We start from the raw sequence: 9,209 nt of genomic DNA, 5'->3' as shown, positions 1-9,209 counted from the left end.
TGAGATTTGGAGTGAGTTGTGTGAGTGCTATAGACAAAACAATGCACCTAAACTCTGCAAGATTAAGAAAGAACTCTCTAACATATCAAAAGAAGAAAGGCATAACATTATGCAATACTTCACCAAATTCAAAATTCTATGGTAAGAAATGGAAGTTTGTAGTTCGTTACCGTATTGTAAATGTAAGGTAGCAAAAGAATATCAAAAGTTGAGAGAAACCGAAAAGGGACATCAATTTCTTCTTGGTTTGAATAGGAATTTTGATAGGTTAAGGTCACATATTCTATTTATGGAGCCAAATCTATCATTAAGCAAAATTTTTACTCTTACTTTACAAGAAGAGCAACAAATCTCTATATTGTAGATGGAGCAACTTTTGTCACAAATTCAAATTACAAGCAAACCAATAAGAGACGCGGTAAAGGACAACAATACAATGACAATCACATGTTGAAAAAATGCAATCATTGTGGCTAAAAGAGACAAAGGAAGAGTGCTTTGAGATTATTGGCTATCCTTCAAATTAGAGGAATAATCGAGTTGGTACAAGTCACAATTCAAAATAGAATAAGGTTGAACAATGACGTGTTGGCCAAAGAATTCAACAAGCATGGAAAGAGTGACGGGGGACAGACAGTAGGGACAACACCCAAAATGATCAAAAAAAGTGATAGTGTGGAAACAAGGAATTCACACGTTGTTGCCTTAGATAAAGAAAAGTATGCAAAACTTATCACTATGCTTGGTACAGAACCTAGTCAAAACCAATCATATGGTAATGAGTTAGTGGCCAACTTTGTACATAACTGTAGTTTATTAAAAGAAATTTTGGGTTGTTGATAATGGTGCTTCAGACCACATGGTAGATAACATTAAGGTATTAAGTGAGATTGAATATGCTTCCACTTGTAGGCTTGTTAAAATTCCCAATGGATCCACATTATGTGTATCCCATATTGGTAAAAGTGAAATTACACCCCCCCCCCCCCTCACGACCCCCAAATATAAAACTTAAAGATGTTATGGTTATTCCTAATTTCTAATACAACATTTTGTCCATTGCTAAAACCACCTATGACCTTAATTGTTTAATAGCTTTCTTTCTTGACTTTTGCGTTTTTTAGGACCTATATACGAGGACACTAATTGGTTAGGATAGAATTTGAGATGGGGTATACTAATTAAAGAGGATTTCGCAATGGTAGGTTGGAGTATTTTTCAAATAGATGTAGTCTTATGACATATGCGTTTCAGTCATTTACCTACCAATAAATTTTATTTTTCACCAAAGGTTTCTTTTTTAAATAGGCTAAAGGACTATTTCACCCCCAAGTTTTAGTGGATTCTTAAAGTCATACCCATAGGGTTTGAAAAACTCAAAGTCCTACCCATGAGCTAACTTCCGTTAAAAAAATAGGCCAAAGGACTATTTCCCACCCAAGGTATGCTTTTTTTTCAAATTCCCCCCGTTAACTTTGAAAATCTCATTTACTCACCCATGAGCAGTTAAAATTAATTGAGTTAGTTAGTCATATTATCTCCCCCCCCCCCCCCCTTCAAACCTTAAAAACTAATAATATCCCTCCAACCCAAGTTTTCAAAAACTCCTTTTAGGGTTTCCAAACTACGAAAGTTTGGAAACCCTAGGGGGGAAATGTTATTTTTGGAAACTTGGATTGGAGAAAAATTATTAGTTTTTAGGGTTTAGGGATAAAAATAAAATAAAATTTAAGTTTATTTTTAATATTACAGATAAAATAATAATTTTGCCCTTGAATCCATCAATCTAACTTTTTTCTTAACAACCTTTGGGTAGGTAAATGGGTTTTTTAAAGTTAACGGGAGGAATTTGGAAAAAAAACATACCTTGGGTGGAAAATAGTCCTTTAGCCAAAAAAATAAGGATAAAATCGTTATTTCATTAATTATATTAAAAAATATAAAATTCATTATATTTTCCCCTTACAGTTTTAAAAATTAATAATTTCATCAATGTCTAAAGTTTTCTAACTTTCAAAAGTAATATTTCTCCCTCTAAAACCTAGGGATTATTTTTCAGACGTTCTCCGGCTACTCTTCGGTGGAAGAAGAAGTAATGAAGACATGTCTTCGTCGATTCATCTAGAATTGATGAAAACATGTCTTTGTTGCCTCTTCTTCCACCGAAGAGTAAAGATCTGGTGGTCGACGAGTAATAGGTTGAAGCGTTGTTGTCGGTTGTCGGAGATGGTGGCCGAAGAACGTTTGGAAAATAATCCTTAGGTTTTGAGGGGAAGGAATGTTACTTTTGAAAGTTAGAAAACTTTAGGTAGAGGTGAAATTGTTCGTTTTTAAAACTATAGAGGGAAATATAATGAATTTTATATTTTTTTAATATAATTAATGAAATGATAATTTTACTCTTATTTTTTTAATGAAAGTTAGCTCATGGGTAGGACTTCGAGTTTTTCAAACCTCTTAGTGTGACTTTAAGAAACCATTAAAACTTAGGGGTGAAATAGTCCTTTGACCTTTTAAATAAGTCAATTGATGTCTGTGATACTTGTCATAAGACAAAATAAACTCGTTCCTCTTTTCTAATTTATAATCCACGTTGTGCTTCTATTTTTGCTCTTATTCATGTGGATATTTTGGGAGCCTATTTTGTTCCTTCCTTGAGTGGAGCCCGTTATTTTTTAATTATAGTTGATGATCATTATAGCTGCACTTGAATTTTTCACATGAAAAATAAGAGTTAAACTTGTGATTTTTTAGTTATGTTATACCATTATGTAGAGACACAATTTTAGGCCAATATCAAAGCCATAAGAAAGTGACAATAGTATTGAATTTCTCATAATAGAGGAATTTTTAATTACACATGCAATTAACCATTAAACAAGTTGTGTAAACACATCTCAACAAAATGGGGGTAGAGTTTAGGCATCATCACATACTTAAAGTAGCCTGAGCCTTACATTTCCAAGCCCACCCATTTTTAAAATTTTAGGGAAAGTGCGTCTTGACCATAGTGTATCTCATTAATCTTATCTCAACTCTAATTCTTGGAAACAAAAGTCATTATGAAGTTCTTTTCAAGAAGACACTAAATAATGAAAGATTGAGAGTTTTTAGGACACTTTGTTATGCCTACAAACATGACAAACTAAAACATAAATTTTCCCTTAGAGTATACCATTGTATCTTTCTTAGATATCTACATGGTAATAATGGATAGAAAGTGTATGACTTAGAAAAGGAAAAAATGTTTGCTTCAAAAGACGTTGTGTTTTGTGAAAAAATCTTTCCTTTTAAACACAACTTTTTTCCCTCGTAGTTAGGACCACATTACACATGATACATTAATTGAAAGTCTTACATTCAACTTAGTTGATGAAAATTCAATAACTATAGGTCATTTTGACCAGTCAAATTTAACTAATATGACAATCTCTTAAACCAAAATGGAAACACCATATGTTTTAGATAATGCAAATAAGTTAAAATCTCTTACACCCACAACTGAGACCAATACAAAATCGAACAAATAGAAACTATATAGTCTCCTATACTAAAACACAATAGACACATATCCCATACGCCGATTGGCTTTGAATATACTCTTCTACTATCCTTGCTCCCATCTCAAGATACCACCCCAATGGCGAATTCAAGTAAGGTTTATTCCCTTTTCTCATAATTTGAATTATTTTTTATTAACTCAAACTCGTCAAGCTTTTCTTGCATCCATATTCTTTCTCGATGAACTTAAACATTATTACCAAGCCATACATGATCCTAGGTGGAAGCATGTCATGTAATAAGAAATAAATGCACTTGAACTCAATCACACTTAAACCTTAGAAGACCTATTAGAAGGTAAGCATGTTATTGACTCCAAATGGGTTTATAAAATCAAGTATAAATTTGATGGTTCTAGTGAGAGAATTGATTATTATGATATTTTTGCTCTAGTGGCAAAGATTAACACATTGAGATGTTTATTATTGATAACAATAATTTGACATTGGCATGTACATCAATTGATGTAAATAATGTCTTCATGTATGAAGATTTGACTAAAAAGGTCTATATGAAGGTTCCATATGGTTTTACTAGTCCAGGTGATAATCGAGTATGCAGGTTGTGAAAGTCTCTATATGAGCTCAAACAAGCATTATGAACTTGGTACAAAAAAATTATACACTGTTTTTTTAGTCTTTGGTTCAATTAGTTGGTAGTTGATAATTCTATTTTCTCTTATGTGTGTGAAAATTCCTTTACAATTATATTTGTTTATGTTGATGATGTAGTGATTATAGGGAATGACTCTAGTTTTATTGATTATGTCAAGTAACATCTTGACATCTCAAATACTTCTTAGGAATTGAAGTAGCTTGAAATAAAGAAGGTACAATGTTAAATCAACGAAAATGTACTTTGGACTTGTTAGATTAAGCTGGCTTGTTGGGTGCTAAACCAATTTCTTTTCCTATAGATACCAAACAAGGTTTGACAATTGATTTGAGAGAAAAAAGTGGGTGATCCAAATCAATATCAACCCTTTGTTAGTAGACTTCTTTACTTAACAATCACTCGATTGGACATTGAAAGAATATGAAAGAATATAATTTTCTGTATTTCATATTCAATAGAATTACAATTATATAGGAGGTTAGGATAGCTAATTTATGAAGACTATTAACTACTCCTATCTAAGTTTAGGAAAGATATTATCGCATTCCTAATCTATATGATTCTCTATGATTCACTATCAATACAAATATATGAATTCCTAATCTATATGATTCTCTATGATTCACTATCAATACAAATATCTCAACAATATCTCAACACTCCCCCTCAAGCTGGAGCATATAAATCATATGCACTAAGCTTGTTACAAATATAAGTAATTCGTGGCCCTCGAAGTGATTTAGTCAGGATGTCAGCGAGTTGATCATTTGACTTGACATGACTTGTGCTAATAATACCAGATATAACTTTCTCTCGAATAAAGTGACAATCAATTTCTATATGCTTTGTTCTTTCATGAAAAACTGGATTGGAAGAGATGTGAAGAGCAGTCTGGTTATCACAAAATAATGTCATTTGTGGAACATCTGTAAACTTTAATTCCTGAATTAACTGCTTCAACCAAACAAGTTCACAGGTAACTAATGCCATAGCACGATACTCAGCTTCGACACTTGATCTAGCCACAACATCTTGTTTCTTGCTTTTCCACGATATAAGATTTCCTCCAACTAAGACACAATACCCAGAAGTAGACCGTCTATCTGAAGGTGAGCCTGCCCAATCGACATCAGAATATCCAACTATCTGTGTATGACCCTTATTCTCATAGAGTAGACCTTTTCCTGGTGCTCCTTTGATATACCGTAGAATCCGAACAACAACATCCCAATGATAGGTACATTGCGACTGAAGAAACTGATTAACAACACTCACTGAAAATGAAATGTCAGGTTGTGTTATAGTGAGATAATTGAGTTTACCAACCAATCTGCGATACCTCCCAGGATCATTAAGAGGCTCCCCCTGTCTAGGTAAGAGTTTAGTATTAGGATCCATAGGAGAGTCTATGGGTTTACAGTCTAACATCCTTGTTTCTTCCAAAATATCCAAAACATACTTTCTTTGTGAGATAACAATTCCAGATTTAGATTGTGCCACTTCTATGCCGAGAAAATACTTGAGTGGCCCCAAATCTTTAGTCTGAAAATGTTTAAACAGATGTTGCTTTAATTGCATAATGCCATCTTGATCATTTCCTGTTATAACAATATCATCTACATAAACAACCAAATAGATACTTTGGCCTTGTGAGGTATGTCTATAGAACACCGAATGATCAGACTCACTTTTACTCATGCCAAATTCCTGAATTACTGTACTAAACCGCCCAAACCAAGCACGGGGAGATTGTTTTAAGCCATATAAAGAGCGTCGGAGTTTGCAAACCAATCTAGACTCCCCCTGAGCAACAAAACCAAGTGGTTGCTCCATATAAATCTCCTCTTGAAGTTCACCATGGAGAAAAGCATTCTTGATATCCAACTGATGTAGAGGCCAGTGCCTAATGGCAGCCATAGAGAGGAACAGACGAACAGATGACATTTTAGCCACTGGAGAGAATGTTTCATAATAGTCCAGACCATATGTTTGGGTGTACCCTTTCACAACCAACCGAGCTTTCAATCTATCAACCTTGCCATCCGAACCAACTTTAACAGTATAGATCCACCGACAACCAACAGTGGTGTGTTCAGGGGGTAATGGAACTAAATCCTAAGTACCATTGACATGTAAGACAGACATCTCATCCAGCATTGCTTGTCGCTATCCAGGGTCAGAAAGGGCCTCATGAATATTGTTAGGAATAGAAATAGAGGACAATGTAGACATAAATGCATAATATGGTGGTGATAAGCGATGATAACTAAGGAAATTATAAATAGGATGAGGATTACGAGTGGAACGCATACCTTTGCGAATGGTAATGGGAAACTGATCAGTAGGAGACAAGACCTCAGTACTGGAGGAGATTGGTGCAGGAAATGAAGGCACAAGAATCTCAGGAGTTACTTCATGCACATCTTCACCTGTAGGACCCGTACTTGGCTGAAGAGACTCCTCAATGAGAGGAGCAGACTCAGACAGAGAATTAGGAAATGAGATAATAGAAGACAATGGAAGAGTTTCTGTGATAGGTGGACCACTTGGAGAAGAAAAATAAGGAGAAGAAAAATAAGGAGAAGACTCAAAAAAGGTGACATCTGCAGAAATATAATATCGACGTGTTTCAGGAGAATAACATCGATATCCTTTCTGAAGACGAGAGTACCCAAGAAAGACACATTTGAGAGCACGAGCGGTTAACTTGTCTTGACCAGGAGATAAGTTATGAATAAAACAAGGACACCCAAAAATACGAGGAGAAAGAGAATATAGAGGTTGTTCAGGATATAAAATATAGTGAGGTACCTGATGCTGTAAAACTGAAGACGACATTCGATTTATTAGAAAGCAAGCAGTAAGGACTGCCTCAGCCAAAAATTGAGAAGGGACATTATTGTGTATAAGAAGGGTACGAGCAGTTTCAAGGAGATGTCGATTTTTTCGTTCAGCAACCCCATTTTGCTGAGGGGTATAAACACAAGATGACTGATGTAAAATACCTTGAGAAGACATAAACTTGGTGAAAGGAGCAGAGAAATATTCAGTAGCATTATCACTACGAAGGATACGTATAGTAGTAGAAAATTGAGTTTTTATTTCAGCACAAAAAGTCTCAAAAATAGAAAATAACTCAGATCGATTTTTCATTAAAAACAACCAAGTGCAACGAGAATAGTCGTCAATAAAAGTAACAAAGTATTTAAATCCTAAACCGGACGTGACTCGATTAGGACCCCAAACATCTGAATGAACTAACTCAAAAGGGGATATAGCCCGATTATTGACTCGCTTGGGAAATATTTTCCTAGTATGTTTTCCAAGCTGACACGACTCACATTGAAGAGATGATAAAGAAGACAAACGAGATACCATTTTCTGTAGTTTAGAGATACTAGGATGTCCAAGGCGGTTGTGAAGTACTGTCGGAGACTCAGTAACTGGACAGGCTACAGACTCAGATGGTAGATGTAAGTGGTAGAGACCCTGTGACTCACGTCCTGTATCAATCGTCCGTCTTGAACTGCGATCCTGTATAATAAAAGAATCTTTAGTAAAGATAATGACACAGTCTAAAGAATGAGTGAGTTTACTGACAGAGATGAGATTAAAAGGGCATTCAAGTATATAAAGTACAGAGTTTAAAGGTAAAGAAGGAAGAGGAAGTGCACGACCTAAGATCGTTGCTTGAGCTACAGAACCATTGGCTAATGTGACAGCAGGTAGAGACTGAGATTTAGTATAATAAGAAAGTAAATTAAGGTTACCAGAGATATGGTCAAAAGCACCAGAATCGAGAACCCAAGGTCCATAAGAAGAGGACTGAGTAAAGCATACGGCTGGGTGACCTGGATGTGCATTAGAAGCAATGTTGGATGAGGACTGTTTCGATGTCTGATACTTGAGATATTCTTCGTAATCAGCACCTGTGAGAGTCAATGATGGTTGAGACTGATTATTAGAAGAGTGTGGAACATCCATCTGAGTAGAAGCGTTGAAAAGCTCTCGAAGATAAGGCCGGTAGAAGAATCACAATTTGAAGAGAAGAGAAAGGTCGACAGAAACTGATTTCCGACGATAACAGAAGCGGACGGCGACAGAACGACACGTGGATGGCCGGAGGAGGATCACCAGAGATTTCTGTAACTGACAGTGCCGACAGTGAGGCAGCACGCTCTCCGGAGAAGTAGATCGGAGATCACAGTCTGAGCACGAACAACGGCCAGCGCGTGCCAGCTATTTCGGCGTCAGATGACGGCAGAGTTTCCACGGATGGAATTGTCAGTGTCGTCTGAGTCCGATTGAGAGGGCGGTGTCGTTTCACGGTCATCGGAACAGGAGATCGACGACGGAGATACCGAGGAAACAAGCGACGCGTGTGAGCGCGTGCAGCAGCGAACAGCAACCGGACTTCGACGGGTTTGACGGCGAGACTATTCCGATCCCTCCAGTGTGAGCACAATCACCGGAAGATGATGAAACGACGATGATCGAAGAAACAGCCGGAAAGGATGCCGGAAAAATTTCAAATTCTTATTCTAGGCTCTGATACCATGAAAGAATATAATTTTCTGTATTTCATATTCAATAGAATTACAATTATATAGGAGGTTAGGATAGCTAATTTAGGAAGACTATTAACTGCTCCTATCTAAGTTTAGGAAAGATATTATCGCATTCCTAATCTATATGATTCTCTATGATTCACTATCAATACAAATATCTCAACAATATCTCAACAGACATCACTTACTCGATGCAAGTTCTTAGTCAATTCATGTAAGACCCACAGGTTCCTTATCTTAATGTCACAATTTAAGTTCTTAGATATTTAAAGACTTCTCCTAGGCAAGGTATTTTCTTTATTTATCAAGTTGTCTTGAGTTGTTTGCATATAGTGATTCATACTGGGATAGTTGCCTAACAATTAGATGTTTCACCACAGGATATGTTGTATTTCTTGGGGATTGTCCTATTTTTTGGAAGTCAAAGAATAACAAATAGTTTCCAGATCTTCAGTTGAGGTATAA

The sequence above is a fragment of the Mangifera indica genome, chromosome 4, assembly GCF_011075055.1.
Source record: "Mangifera indica cultivar Alphonso chromosome 4, CATAS_Mindica_2.1, whole genome shotgun sequence".
Classification (NCBI taxonomy): domain Eukaryota; kingdom Viridiplantae; phylum Streptophyta; class Magnoliopsida; order Sapindales; family Anacardiaceae; genus Mangifera; species Mangifera indica.
Note: the sequence above shows the minus strand (reverse complement) of the source record.